Raw genomic sequence first — 15983 nt, forward strand, 5'->3', positions numbered from 1 at the left:
GCTCGCATTCTGCTCCCGGGCCCGCCGCGCCCGGCCTGCGGGGGCAAGGGGCTGCTGCACCACCTGGGGATGTCTCAGGAGGGGGTTTGGGGGCATCTTGGGGGAGTTTGGGGTTTGGGAATAGCACCTGGGGACATCTCAGTGGTATTTGGGGGCATCTTGGGGGTGTTTGGAGGCATCTCGGAGGGGTTTGGGGTTTGGGAACGGCAGCTGGGGACATCTCAGGGATGTTTGGGGGCATGTTGGGGGCGTTTGGAGGCATCTCGGGGGGGTTTGGGGTTTCGGAACAGCAGCTGGGGACACCTCGGGGGCCTTTGTGGGCATCTTGGGGGCGTTTAGCGTTTTAGAGACACCACCTGGGGACATCTCAGGGGTGTTTGGTGGCATCTCAGGGGTGTTTGGGGTTTTAGGAACACCACCTGGGAACATCTTCGGGTGTTTGGGGTTTGGGAACACCACCTGGGGGCATTTTGGGGGATGTTTGGTGGCATCTAAGTGGTGTTTGGGGTTTTAGGAACACCACCTGGGGACATCTCAGGGGTAGTTGGTTGCAGGATCTCAGCAGGGTTTTAGCAAATACATTTATGGCAGAAATGTTGAGCTCACAGGGAAGGTCATTGTGCATGGATCACAGAGCACCCAGGGTGCTCCTTCTCCTCCCAGACACCCATTCCCATCTGGAGCTGGGAAGCCTCAGGCTGGAGAAGGGACCTTCTGGTTCTCCACAAGTCCCTGAGCAGTGACAGGAAAAGGGGACACAACCTTAAGCTGCACCAGGGGAATTCTATGCTGGACATCAGGAGAAATGTTTTCCGAGAAAGATGGGGCACAGGAAGGGGTTGCCCGGGGAGGTGGTGGAGTCACCATCCCTGGAGGTGCTTGAGGAAAGCCTGGATGTGGCACTGAGTGGTGACAAGGTGGTGTTGGGTCATGTATTGGACTTGAAGATCTCAAAGGTCTTTTCCAATCTCATTAATTCTGTGATTCTGTGATACTTTGATTCTGTGATTCTTGGATGCTGTGATTCTATGATTCTTTGATTCTGTGATTTTGTGATCCTGTGATTCTTTGATTCTCTGATTCTGTGGTTCTCTGATTCTTTGATTCTGTGATTCTCTGATTCTCTGATTCTCTGATTTTTGATTCTGTGATTCCACCTCCAGTCAGGAGGCACCATGAGGCTGGGACACCTGTTGTCCCTGTCACCACCTGGCAGTGCCAGACACAGTTTCACACCCCAAACATGGTGTTTCAACACAACCAAACACCTTGGGAAGCAGCAGCCCTGCTCCAGCTGCCTCCCCTTGGCACAGCATCAACAGCTTTGCTCCTGCAAGGGGCCTGTGGTGCCTCCAACAGGAGGTTCCTTAGCCAGAGGAGCTGGGTCCTTCCTTGTGGGAAGCACAAGGAACCTGTCCTGCTTGGTGGCTCTGCTCCCAGGAAGGGTCAAAGGCTTGTCCTGAGCCAAAAAGTGAAGCAGTAATGGCATTTTTGGATGTCACAGGGATCGGGATGTCTTCCCAGAGGGAATAGGGTGGGTGGGTTAGGAGAGGTAAGGATGTTCTGCTGCATAGAGGCTGACATGCCCTGGGGGAGGTGGAGGTGCTGGCAGAGGCTTCCCCAACACCACAGAGGTTCCTGTGCCTTGGCAGTGTCCCATGACTCCAGATTGTGTGGGATATGAGCCCAACATCCCATAAAACTCAACCCTGCTTCTCATGGACACTGGGGACAGCGGCACCTCTGTGCCTCCCAAACCAAGCATCCCACTGGAAACCCAAACTTCCTGTGGAACTGCCAAGCCCCTGCCCCCAAAAAACCTTCAGGATCAACAATCACTGGAGCTCTGCTGTGCTGAGAGCGGGAAACCCTCAGCTCTTTGGTGTCACACACATCTTTTATGAAAAATCCTTTCCTTAGGATTTTTCCTCCTGAGAAGCTGGGAAAAAGCTGGGAGCAGGAACAAAATGTAAACAATGGTTATCTGCTGCTGTGGAATGCAACGGGTGCATCTGTGATTGGTCTCATGTGGTTATTTCTAATTAATGGCCAATCACAGCCAGCTGGCTCAGAGCCACAACCCTTTGTTATCATTCTTTCTTTTTCTATTCTTAACCAGCTTTCTGATGAAATCCTTCCTTCTATTCTTTTAGTATAGTTTTAATATAATATATATCATAAAATAATAAATCAGCCTTCTGAAACATGGAGTCAGATCCTCGTCCCTCGTCCTCGGATCCCTGTGAACACGGTCACACTTTGGGATTAGGGAGAACTGGACATTTACAGCCCTGATGGGAAAAGAGACTGGAAATGGAGCTGGGAAGAGGCTCAGCCTGGAGCAAAGGAGGCTCAGGGGCCCTTGTGGCTCTGCACAGCTCCTGACAGGAGGGGACAGCCCAGGGGCCGGGCTGTGCTCCAGGGAACAGGGACAGGAGGAGAGGGAACGACTGTGCCAGGTTTAAATTGGATGTTGGGAAAATTTCTTCATAGAAAAGTTGGCCAGACTTTGGAAAAGTCTGCCCAGGGCAGGGCTGGAGTCCCCATCCCTGGAGGGGTTTAAAAGCCCTGTGGATGTGGCACTTGGGGTCAGGGGACAGTGGTGGGGGAGCAGTTGAGCTTGATGCTCTCTGAGGGTTTTTCCAACCTGAAACCCCGATTTTCTGACTCCGTCTGATTCAGGGAGAGCTCTGTCTTTGCTCCACGGGATAATTTAATGGCACAAAGTGAGTCACATCACTGCAAAGTGGAGTCTGGTCTCAGCCCAGCTTGCGGCCCCAGCTTGTGGCCCCCACAGGTGGGGCAGGGGATGGACCCCAGAGGTGGGACCCCATCAAAGCAAACAAAAAGGGAATTATGGATCTCAGGTGTGTCTGAGAGGGGACAGTGCCTGGGCAGGGGACAGAGGTGCCACCAGTGCTGCTTCTCATGGACTTGCTCAGGACTTACACCCAGCTCCTGCTCCACTTGAGCAGCTCTGGAACCTTCTCCTCAGTAACAGTGAGCTCAAAAAAGCCAAGAAGCACAAGGCTGTGGCTGGATTTATCACCCTAAATCCCAGGGGGAATGTGCTGGTGCAGGGGATCACAGAACAGCTCAGCTGGGAATGGATCCATCGGGGTCATCAGAGGGAGCAGCACCCAGGCTCCAGCAGGAGCCACAGGGCTCATGGGGGAACCTTCGCAGAATTCACAGAATGACAGAATTCAAAGAGTCACAGAATCACAGAATCACATAAGCACAGAATTTACAGAATCACAGAATTTACAGAATCACAGAATTCACAGAATCACAGAATTAACAGAACAGGGTTGGAAGAGACCTTTAAGATTATCAAATCCAACCCAGCCCCAACACCTCAACTCAACCCTGGCACCCAGTGCCACATCCAGGCTTTGTTAAACACATCCAAGGATGGTGACTCCACCACCTCCCTGGGAATTCCCAAAATTTCTCCAAATTCACAGAATTCACAGAATCACTGGGCTGGAAGAGACCTTCAAGATCATCGAGTCCAACCCAGCCCCAACACCTCAACTCAACCCTGGCACCCAGCGCCACATCCAGGCTTTGTTAAACACACCCAGGGATGGTGACTCCACCACCTCCCTGGGCAGCCATTCCAGAACTTTATCACCCTTTCTGTAAAACACTTTTCCCTCATATCCAGCCTATATTTCCCTTGGTGCACTTTGTTACTCGGGACGGCCTCAGTTTCCCTGGCAATGGGCAGAGCTGTCGGTGCAGCCGGTGCCAGGGGCTGTGCCAGTGCTGTCCCCGCTCATGCCGGGGGTGCTGCCCGGGTGCTGCCACCGCGGTGCCCAGCGCTGTCCCCGCTGCCGGAGGTGGCTCTGCCTCCAGCTGCCACCAGCGATCAGCGCCGGGCTCAGGTTTCTGCAGCCCCATGACTCTGCTCATTCCTGTCCCGGGGAGCCGCTGCGAGCAGCCACAGCTCTGCTCTTGCCCGGGTTCCTTCTCGTGTCCGCATCCCTCTCCTGCCCAGGTCCCTCTCCCTGCCCCTGTCCCCTCTCCTGTCCCTGTCCTCTCTCCCTGCTCCTGTCCCCTCTCCCTGCCTGTGTCCCTGCCCCTGTCCCCTCTCCTGTCCCTGTCCCATCTCCCTGCTCCTGTCCCCTCTCCTGTCCCTGTCCTCTCTCCTCTCTGTCTTCTCTCCTGCCCATGTCCCTTTCCCTGCCCGTGGCCCCTCTCCTGTCCCTGTCCTCTCTCCCTGCTCCTGTCCCCTCTCCCTGCCCCTGTCCTCCCCTGTCCTCTCTCCTCTCTGTCTTCTCTCCTGTCCCTGACCCATCTCCTGCTCCTGTCCCCTCTCCCTGTCCCCTCTCCTCTCCCTGTCCCTTCTCCTTCTCCTGCCCTGATTCCCTCTCCTGCCCCTGTCCCCTCTCCTCTCCCTGTCCCTTCTCCTGCCCTGATTCCCTCTCCTGGCCCTGATTCCCTCTCCTGCCCCTGTCCTTCTCCCTGTCCCCTCTCCAAGCCCCTCCCGGGCCATGGAGCAGCACCAGGAGCGGGCTGGGAGATGCTGGGGCGGGGCAGCACTGCCTGAGGTTACACTGGGAGGCTCAAAGGAGATGTTACCCCTGGCATGGGAATTCTTTGTGGCTTTTCAGGGTCTTTTGCAGCTCCTGGTGCTGCTCTGAGCCCTTTGGGGCCACTCAGAGGGGATGGGGTGGCCCCAGGGAGCAGGAGCAGGGCTGATCTCATGCCCAGATCCCACACAGCACAGGGGAGAACCCATTAGCATCTCTGGTGGCCTCCCAGCCTCAGAAACAAAGCCAGACCAAACTCCTTGTGCTGCCACAGGTAAAGTCAGTGACAAATCTGGCACAAGTCACCCATGAGGTCCCTCTCCAGCACCTGAGTCCTCCAAGAGTCCCTGATTAAGGAAGATCCTTGAATCTCATCTTTCCTGCTGGGCAATCAATCACTTTAAAATGTCTCTACAGAACACTGATTTATTTGCTTCCTAAATTTTGGCCACCCGGCTGAGATGAATGGCTCCTTTTTGCTGTGGCACAGAGAGCAACAGAGAACTTTCCCAGGGAAAGGCTGTGAGAAGATCAGAGAAAAGAATGATAAATAATTCTTAACTTATGAACACGTGGAATGGGTTGTGGAGATTTGTTTACCAAAGGATGATTTGTTAATTAGCAACGGTGATGGTGTTGGACTGGAGAACCAATTAGGTCCAAGAGTATTGTAACTGTCTATAAATAGACAGTTTCTTAATAACGATGTGATAACAAAGAGATTGATCAGCCTTCTGTGAATCATGGAGCCAATGCTAATTGTCACCTAGCTGGGGGCTGCTGCTGTGACATGACACAGGTGAGCTGCAGCTTTGGGACCCTGCCCAGGGCATGTCCTGGGTGAGAATCTCAACCCCCAGCAGGGAACTGGGAGCAGCTCCTGGCTCAGGGGTGCCCAGGCTGCACTTGGAGAGAAATTCAGCTCCCCTTGATATTTTTGCTGCTGAGGGCACACAAAGGAATCAGGCACCAGAGTAAAACAGGACTGGTTTGGGAGCTCCCAGGGATGCTGTGTAAGAGGATCTGTGTAACAGGACAGTGAGGGGTCTGAGGCTGCTGGTAAAGCCACCCCATCCAGGCACTTCATTCTGCCCAGAAAAAAAACCTCCATGGGTTGGGGAAGAGAGAGGGAGGGAATTCTTAGCTCTGGGGGACACAGGGGCTTGGGTTCGCCCTCACGTGCCTGATCCAGGCTCCAGTTCCTCCCTAAGGCATTTATTTTTTGGGGGAATCACCTACCAGCCTGTAGCCTCCTGTGCTCTTGGGTGTTGTATTTGCTGAGAAATGCCCTGGCAAAGGCAGGAACGATGCATCTGACTCCATGTTCTCAGAAGGCTAATTTATTTCTTTATTATACTGTATTATATTAAAGAATAATATACTATATAATATTATATATGACGTATTATTATATTATATACTATATAATTATATATTATCTATTATATATTATTATATCTTATATATGCTATATAATATTATATATAAATATATTATATAATATAATATTCTATAAAGAGTACAGAAAAGATACTTACTGAATGCTAAAAAAATAATAATGAAAAAATTGTGACTCTTTCCAGACACAGCTTGGCCCTGATTGGCCAAAGAGTGAAAACAACTCACAGCAGAATCCAATGAAACAAACACCTGTGGGTAAACAATCTCCAAACACATTCCACATGAGCACAGCACAGGAGAAGCAAATGAGATAAGAATTGTTCTCCTTTTCTCTGAGGCTTCTCAGCTTCCCAGGAGAAAAATCCTGGGTGAAGGGATTTTTCAGAGAGTGTGAATGCCACACTGAGGGGCACCTGCAGCCCTGGAGTTTCCCAAGGGACCAGAAAAATGCAGAGTCCCCCAGGCACATAGGGCTGGGTGAGGACAGGACACAGGGAATGGCTCTCATTGCAAGAGGGCAGGGATGGATGGGATATTGGGAATTGTTCCCTGGGAGGGTGGGCAGGCCCTGGCACAGGGTGCCCAGAGCAGCTGGGGCTGCCCCTGCATCCCTGGCAGTGCCCAAGGCCGGGTTGGATGGGGCTTGGAGCAGCCGGGGACAGTGGAAGGTGTCCCTGCCATGGCAGGGGTGGATTTAAATGGTTTTTAAGGTCCCTTCTGACCCAGCCCTTTCCATGGTTATCAGATCCCTGAGCCATTCCTAACCCTGCTCTCCCAAACCTGCTGCATGTCCAGGAAATCTCCTCTCCACCCCTGCATGCTTTGAACAGGTTTTAAAACCCAAAAATTCCACAGATTAGGCTCCCAAGAAAACACAAATTTTCTTCAAACCTAGCCAGGGCAGCAGGAGCCTGCAGGGTGACCGGAGCTGTGTTGGAAAATCTGATGGGTGCAGAAAACCCTCCTGGCATGGTCCCAGGGATGCCATGACCTCAAAAAGTCCCGTAGGCTGTTTGTTTGTTTAGTTCCTACTGTATTTCCCACAAGTTGTAGGGAAAAACATGAGAATATTGAAAAAATCTGATGTGAAATGGTTCTTTTTTTTAATCCACAAATGGCACAGGGGGTGCAGGTGGGGGGCATTCACCTCAGCTCCTGCAGAATATTCCTGTGGAATATTCAGGATTATGGGAGTTTCTCTCAGGGATTCTGGCACCCTCAGTTGTGCCAGACAAAATCAACCATTTAATAAACAAATTTACATTCCTTTCTGTGCTGTTTAAGGGTTTGATGCGTCCACCCCTGGAGAAATTGTGGTCCCTTAATTCTGTGCTGTAACTCCATCACAAAAACCATCTGGAAAGATACAGGAAATCTCCAGGATTTCCTTTCACACACAAATGGCTCTTAGGATGCTGCTGTGGGAATTGCAGCAGCACAGTGGTTCTGGAAAATTGCTGGGTTTTCAGGCTGCTTTAAAGGCAGAGGGTGGGAGATTTTAATGAGAAAACAACACCTTTAAGAAAATTAAGTGACCCCAAGCCTTTTCCCACTCTATTTTAAAATAGTGATGGGCTTTAGAGTGAGGAATATTTTTTTTTTCCATTTTCCAGCGTTATGCTTTGAATTGCAGATGGTTTAAGCGCCCGGTGTGGCTGTGACACCTCTGGCACCAGCGGCTCTGTGAGTGACACTGAGTGACACGTCCCCAGGGCGGGTTCCTGTCACCACCGCGGCTCTTTGCCCTGCTCTGGGGGGGGGTTTGCTGCTCTCTGCCTGCAGCGTGGCCCAAGCCAGGCGTGCCAGCAGGGATGGGGGATGCTTCCAAGTGCATCCGTCACCAAGGGCTGCCTGGAATGCCCCCAAGCCCAGCCAAAGGGAAGGTCCTTCCTTGGGAAACGCTTCCAGAGCCAGCCCAGCACTGCTGGCTGCCTCTTCCCAGCCAGAGCAGGGCACTGAGATGCTGCAGCAGCTCCTGCTCCTCGTGTGCCACCCCCAGCCAGGCCACTGTGTGTCACCCACAGGTCACCAGGGCAGCAGCACAGGGTGATGGGGACAAGGGACGGAGGGACAGGACACAGGGAATGGCTCCCACTGCCAGAGGGCAGGGATGGATGGGAGATTGGGAATTAGGAATTGTTCCCTGTGAGGGTAGGGAGGGGCTGGGATGGAATTCCCAGAGCAGCTGGGGCAGCCCCTGGATCCCTGGCAGTGCCCAAGGCCGGGCTAGAGCAGGAGGTGTCCCTGCCATGGAATGGGATGAGCTTTAAGGTCTTTCCAACCCAAACCATTCCCCGATTTCATGGTTTTAAGCACACAGGGGATGAATTCCCTACTATGGGAACGATGCTTTTTGCCTGCCTCGAGCAGAAAGGAGCCTTCCCAACACTCTGCAGCTTTTTCCTGGCAGCATCCAAGCTGCTCCAGCCTGGGTGCTGCCCTGGGACAAGGACACCCTGCAGCTGTGCTGGGCATTTCCATGGAATGGGATGGATGCACAGTTCCTTTGGAATTGTGTCCCATTCCAGCAGCACCTTTGTGTGCTCTGCACTGCTCTGGCTGCTGCCAAAATCAGCGCTGCTCCCTCCTCCAGCTCCTGGCAAATCCCAGCTGAGCCCATCCCAGCTCTGCCTTCCTTTGGAAAACCAAATCCTGTGTGCTGAACCTCTAGGGAGCCACGGCTCTTTCAGGGACATCAGCCCCGAAATTCCAGCCCTGCAGAGGCACCTCCGCTGCTGCAGCAGCACCAGCCCCACGTGGGAAGGAATTCCCCGCAATTCCCGGATCGCTGCTGCCCCGCAGCTCCCGGGGCTCGCCGCCCTGGGGCTGTACCTGCTGTGCTCAGCGTGGGGGTGGCACACGCGGCCCGGGAGCTGTGAAATCCTGGGATGCTCTCCCCGGCCGCAGATGGAAATAGGAGGTTGCACCATCCTGCAGCCACGCACTGACCCGTTCCTGCCCGCAGCCGGGGATGCCACCCCAACCCCACTGCCGCTGTCCCTGCCGGGGGACAGGGCATTGCTGGAAAGGGGACACCGGCCTGGGTGGCGGCTCGGAGTTATTTTGGGGGGATTTGGCAGTGCTGGAGGCTTGAGCAGCCAGGGAAGGGTTAAAGTTAAAGGGGACCCTGCGCTTGCCCACTGCCCACCCTGCACTCGGGTGTCACCCGGAGCTGCGGCTCCTCCCGTGTCAGGCTCGGAAAAGATCTGAGCCGTGCCGGGAAGGGAAAGAGACAGCGAGGGGACAGCGAGGAGAAGGGAGGGTGGCGTAGGGCTGCAGTGACCTCCTGTCCCCCAGGCTCGGGGAACAGCAGCAGGGATGCCCCCCAGCCCTGGGGGATGCCAGGAGAGGCAGCAGCTCCCGCAGGGATCCCCGGCACAGCACCAGGAGCACGTCCCAGCCCTGCTGCTCCCGTTTGCAATATTGGGATCCCTGCAGCTGGAAAATGCTCCTTTCCCACTGCAGCCTCTGGATCCCAATGCCCTGGAGCAAACCCTGCCAATCAGGACCAGCACGGGGCGCCTGGAGCTGGCACAGATGGTGAGCCCATAACCCCAGGGATCTCATCCAGATCCACCTGGAAATGGAGAAGGGGAACCCAAAGATGAGATGTTCCAGGGATTTATGGACCCCAGGAAGGAGGCAGCAGGACAGGCACAGAGGCTGGGCACTCTCCTTGCCCTCTCCTGTGCTAAACTGGGATCTTTTCTCTCACAACTTCCCAAAGCATCCACCACCTTCTCCCCTTTCTGCCCTGCATAGAAACCACCTCCTTAATCCAACCTGCTGCAAACAGAACCTCATTGATCCAACCAGCTGCAAACAGAACCTTATTTATCCAACCCAAACAGAACCTTGTTGATCCAACCTAAACAGAACCTTGTTAATCCAACCTGCTGCAAACAGAACCTCATTGATCAAACCTAAACAGAACCTCGTTAATCCAACCCGCTGCAAACAGAACCTCATTGATCAAACCTAAACAGAACCTCGTTAATCCAACCTGCTGCAAACAGAACCTCGTTAGTCCAACCTGCTACAAACAGAACCTCATGAATCCAAACTGCTGCAAACAGAATATCATTAATCCAACCTGCTCCAAACAGAAACAGTGCTGGGCGTCTCCTCATGGCTCTGCTGCTCTCTCTCATAACCCCAAATCCAGCAAATTTCCCTGAGTGGAGCTGGAGCTGCCCAAGGGACTTCACAGAGCCAGGCAAAATCCTGAACTGGACCCTTTTGCACGCATTACAAAATAGAAAATGCTATTTAAATATTAGCACAGCACGGTCAAGGCAGGACTTTGTGCTCGTTAACCAGTTCCTGTAAATATGCTCTTTCCCCCTCAAACCATTATAAATAAAACATTTTTTTTCTGGAAAGAACCAGAGGGGGCAGCTCCAGCGCTGCCTCAACCCATTGAGGATCTCCCCGGGATAATGGGAGTGACTGGGATGTCCTGCTGTCCCCAGGGCTTTGTGGAATTGTTGTTCCTCGGTGGCAGCGGCAGATCCATCCCTCGCCTGCTGCGGGCTGATCCCTGACAGCTCCATCAGTGCCCCGAGGGCAGGAAATGCTTGTGCTCCTTGGAAAACATCCCTCTACAGGGACGGGGAAATGGGGGGAATGGGGAAAATGGGGGAAATAAGGGGAATTGGAGAATGGGGAATGGGGGAAATGGGAGGAATGGACAGAATGGGGAAATTGTGGGAATGGGTCTATGTGAGGGAATGGGGGAATGGGGGGATTGGAGGGAAATGGGGGACATTAGTGAATGGGGGAATGGGGCAATGGGGGAAATGGGCAGAATGGGGGTAATGGGGCAATGGGGGCAATGGGGAAATGGGCAGAATGGGGAAATGGGGGGAAATGAGGGGAAGGGGGGTATGGGGGAAAGGGGGGAATGGGACAAAGAGGGTAATGGGGGGATGGGGTGAAATGGGGGGAATGAGGGAAATGAGGGGAATGGGAGAATGGGGATAATGGAGAATGGGGGAAATGGGAGGAATGGAGGGAATGGGGAAAGGCGGGGAATGGGTGAATGTGAGAGAATGGGGGAATGGTGGGAATGGAGGGAAATGGGGGGAATGGGGCAAATGGGGGAATGGGGCAATGGGGGCAATGGGGAAATGGAGAAATGGGCAGAATGGAGAAATGGGGGGAAATGAGGGGAATGGGGGTATGGGAGAATGAGGGAATGGGGAAATGGAGGGTAAAGGGGGGAAATGGGGGAATGGGGGGAACGGGGGAATGGCAAAATGGGGGAATGGGGGGAATGGGGGGAATGGGGGAATGGAGGGGAAGGGAGGGAATGGTGCTTGCTGCCCCTGGACAAACCCCAAAAGGGCTCTGGAGGAGCACAGCGGGCCCTGACCATGCAGCAGGGGATGGCAGCTGGCACAGGGGGGATACAGCACCCAAAAACCCCGAGCTGAACCCCAGCCTGGCACTGTCTGATTGCCACGGGGGATCCAGCTCTGAACCCCACCCTGGGCTGTGCCTTTGTGCCCACAGCCCCGGGGTGGGAACAGCCTCCCCTTCCCTGGCACCCCATTCCCGCATGGCACAGGGGTCCCAGCACCCCCGCTGCCCTGGGGGTCCCCCCTGCCGCCCCATGGAGCACGGGGGCTCTGCAGGGACAGGGCCCTTCCCGAAAGGAGACACTGGGAGCACCCGCAGACCTTTCCTGCAACCTTGGCTTGCCCAGGCCGGGGTTTATATTTAGACCTGCAGGAGGAGAAGCCAGGAGAAAGGAGCCTGAGACTTGTGCGCCCTGCCCGTGGCTCCTTCAGTGACACGGGACACGGGGAAGGTGGCTCGGGAGCCCATGGCCCGGCTGGCCCTGACTGTCCCCTCTCAGCCCGACACAGCCCTGTGGCCACCGAGAGCCCGCTGGCTGCTGCCACCCTCGTCCGTGCCCTGCCTGCACGTTTGTGGGGACTTTGTCCCCTGTCCCGGACAGTTTTCCATGCAGGGGGGTCCAGCAGGTGCCTCCAGCCCTAAACAACCCCCCAGAGCCTCCAGAGTCCATCCTGGTCCTGTCCACCTCCAGCACTCAGACCGCAAATCCCGGGACACTGCCGGTACCGCTCCAGGCACGGTGACAGTGACAAACCTGGGCACATCCCCGACCCTGCAGCCCCGCCCGGGGGCCTGGCAGCCGCCCAGCGCTGACCCCGGTACTTACTGTCGGGTGGAGAGTGCGAAATCCCAAGGAGAGACCTTTTAGGGCCAGAATTTCCCTCTCCTTCGACTCCTGGAGCCTTTGGCTCGGCGAGTTGGCAGCGCAGCTGCTGCTGCTGTCAGATGGTCATGAGTGAAACCTGAGGACATGCGGGCTCCTTCAGGTAGCCTGGCCCGTCTCAGCTGCGGCATTTGTTCCGTTCCGTTCCGTTCCGCTCCGCGCCAATCACGGCGGTGGCAGGGCCGGAGCCCCCATGGCTGCATCGCCCCCATGGCCCCCATCGCCCCCATGGCCCCCATTGCCCCCATCGACCCCAGCCCCCATGGCCCCCATTGCACTGCCCCCATCACCCCCATGGCCCACACAGCCCTCAGCCCCCATCACCCCCATGGCCCCCATGGCATCACCCCCATGGCCCCCATAGCCCCCATAGCCCCCATAGCCCCCATAGCCCCCGGCCCCCATGGCCCCCATGGCCTTGCCACTATGGCCCCATTACCCCCATTACCCCCATGGCCCCCCTGGGCCCCACAGCCCCTATGCCCCCCATTGGCCCCATGGTGCTCACGGGCCCCCATTGCCCTCCATCGCCCCCATCACCCCCATGGCCCTCATCCCCCCCATGGCCCCCATCTCCCCATGGCCCCCATCGTGCCCATTGCATCGCCCCCATCACCCCCATGGCCCCCATGGCCTCCATGGCCCCCATCACCCCCATGGCCTCCATGGCCCCCATCACCCCCATGGCCCCCATCGTCTCCATCACCCCCATGGCCCCCGCGGGGAGTTCTGCCCAGGCACAGTGCAGTGCCCCAGGTGTGCAGCGGCTCCGGGCCGGCTCCGGCACCCCAAGGGACACAGGGAGGTGGAGGGGAGGTGGGAGCCACCCTGGCCAGCGCCTCCCCAGCAGTGATGGGCTGGGAAGAGCAGCAGGACAAGTGTGAGGGCCAGGGGGCAGCCGGTGCCAGCGGCGCTGCCAGCACTGTGCCCGAGCCCGAAACTGATTGCTGACCCTCCAATCCACTGTCACTTCTGGAAATCTATAAATGTTGGACAGTGTCACCTCTCCAATGACACTGGACAAACCAGCAGTCCATCAAATTTCTCCTCCTTCATAAAAGAACGCAAAACAATAATTATTTACATAAAGTGTGTGAGAAAGTTTGTTTCAAGAATGTAAACATCAGAAGGCTTAGAAAATCTTAAAAAAATCAGGGCCACAGAGACCAAAGGTGTGTTTTGGGAGGCATCACTTGGATCTCTTCAATTAAAAACCAGGGCCCTTCTGGCTGGCTTGGAGCCCTGAGCAGGCTCAGAATGGATAAAACAAAGGCAAGGAGGGAGGGAAGAGCCCAGAGCAGCTCCCAGGGTTGGCTACAGGCATGGCTGGCACTGGGAGCCTGTGGACAGTTAGCCACTGATCTGTATTGTCTCACCCTTCACATGAGACTGAAAATAGAATAAAAGTTTTTAAAACACCTCTCATTTACCCCATCTCTGAGTCAGAAAAGGGCTGAATCCAACAGGAGCCCACACTGGGGGCTGAGCAGCAGAACAACAGCCACGATCCAAGGGCATGGAGCATTCCCAGTGCATCCCAGGGTTTGGCTGGGAGGACATCAGGGACAGGGACAGGGACAGGGCCACCCTCCTGCTGTGCCTCTGGGGACTTTCCACTGCTCTGTTGGTCTCAGCAGGAAATTCAGGGGATGTTTGGTGGCTCCCAGCAGCTGCCTCAAGCGCAGCCTTGACACTACAGGGGGACTTTTTGTGTTCCACAGGTCCATTTTTGCTTTTCCCAGCCCAAGAGCAGGCCTGGAGTGAGGCTGGAAACCCTGGGATGTGTCTCCTGCCCTGTGGGATGTGGGGACACTGAGGGTCTGTCTGCAGTTCTTCTGCCTGCAGAACCAAGAAAATCCCAGTGGGAAAGGGAGCTTGGGGCACCCAGAGGCACTGACCACACTGATCAGGGTGGGAAAAATGTGTCCTTGGATTTCCAGGGTGGAATCAGGGCCATGCTTGGTCCAGCCTTGGGTATTTGAGGTGCCTGGCTTGTGGCACTGGATCCACCACAGGATTCCAGAATCAAGGAATGGTTTGGGTGGGAAGGGACCTCAAAGCCCACCCAGTACCATGGCAGGGACACCTTCCACTGTCCCAGGCTGCTCCCAGCCCCAATGTCCAGCCTGGCCTTGGGCACTGCCAGGGATCCAGGGGCTGCCCCAGCTGCTCTGGGCACCCTGTGCCAGGGCCTGCCCACCCTCACAGGGAACAATTCCCAATTCCCAATCTCCCATCCATCCCTGCCCTCTGGCACTGGGAGCCATTCCCTGTGTTCTGTCCCTCCATCCCTTGTCCCCAGTCCCTCTCCAGCTCTGTTCACTGCCATCTCTGTCCCTGCTGTGTCCCCATTGTGTCCCAGGGTCTCTGCCTGTGACGGTGTTCACAGGGTCCCAGGATGAGGGAAGAGACGAGGCTCTGACTCCATGTTTCAGAAGGCTGATTTATTATTTTATTATATATATTCTATTAAAACTATACTAAAAGAATAGAGGAAAGGATTTCATCACAAGGCTAGCTAAGAATAGATAAAGAAGGAATGATAACAAAGGCTTGTGGCTTGGGCTCTGTCTGAGCCAGCTGGCTGTGATTGGCCATTAATTAGAAACAACCACATGAGACCAATCCCAGATGCACCTGTTGCATTCCACAGCAGCAGATAACCATTGTTTACATTTTGTTCTTGGAGCCTCTCAGCTTCTCAGGAGGAAGAATCTTGAGGAAAGGATTTTTCATAAAGGATGTCTGTGACAGCTGCCGGTCCCTGCGCAGGCAGGGAAGGGGCAATCCCGGTGTGCTGGGACACGGGGAGGGTGAATTCCCTGAGCTGTAGCACTGGGACCATCCCGGAGTGGGAGGAAGGAGGGGATGGAAGCTCAGGGCACCCTCTGTGCCGGGCAGGGAGCCCTGGCAGCTCCAGAGGATCAGGGAATGTGGGCAGAGCACCCCAGGCACCCCAGGTGTCCCCAGCCAGGGGTCTGTGCACAAACCACCAACGGGATGGGGCTGCTGAGGAACTGCCTTGAGCTGTTTTATTTTCCAGCATCAGTCTCATTACATGGTGATGACAATGGGAAGATGCCAGCAGTCACATCCCAGGCAGCAGACACAGAATTTAATGTTACAACTCACCTTATAAGTTTTTTGACCAATCACACAAAGCAAAACACATTGACAGTAGCTCTATCCAACCACTATAAGCACACGGACCTGTGGTTAAACAATGCTTGCTTATTTCAAATACAATACCTGCCTGTAAGCCTTAAAACACAATGCACAGAGCTCCATTATTAAGCTTCAAATTTCCTAATATCTTGCTAGATAAACTTTTCTATAGCTTAGAGAGTTATTCTAGACAAGCGTTAATACACAGATCATTGTTCTATTTGTTCTTGTTTTTCTACTTTTTAAATAATTTTTCTGCTGGCCTATCTCATGGCTGCTGCTTAGCTCTAAGCACAGTTTGCTGTCTCTGGGGCCTGCCTTTTGCAGCTTTCCCAAAACCCTCTTGTTGGGAATTTAGCTTCTAGAGACTGGAAAAGTACAAAGCCATGGCTAATTCCAAGTCCTGCACCTGTGAGATAGCGTGTCCTTGGGCCTAGCTGTAGTAGGATAACAAATAGAGAAAGACATGAGAAAAGAGAGATGTAACCCCTAAGGAATGAGGAAGAGTTCATGGTATAGTTTAACCAATAGATTGCTTGGCTTACAGAATATTCATGAGCTTATTATTTGCTGTATAAGTGTTTGATGCTTTCTTTAATAAACCGGACCTGTGATGAACCACCTGGTGTCAGGGT

The sequence above is a fragment of the Melospiza georgiana genome, chromosome 28, assembly GCF_028018845.1.
Source record: "Melospiza georgiana isolate bMelGeo1 chromosome 28, bMelGeo1.pri, whole genome shotgun sequence".
NCBI classification, from domain to species: Eukaryota; Metazoa; Chordata; class Aves; order Passeriformes; family Passerellidae; genus Melospiza; species Melospiza georgiana.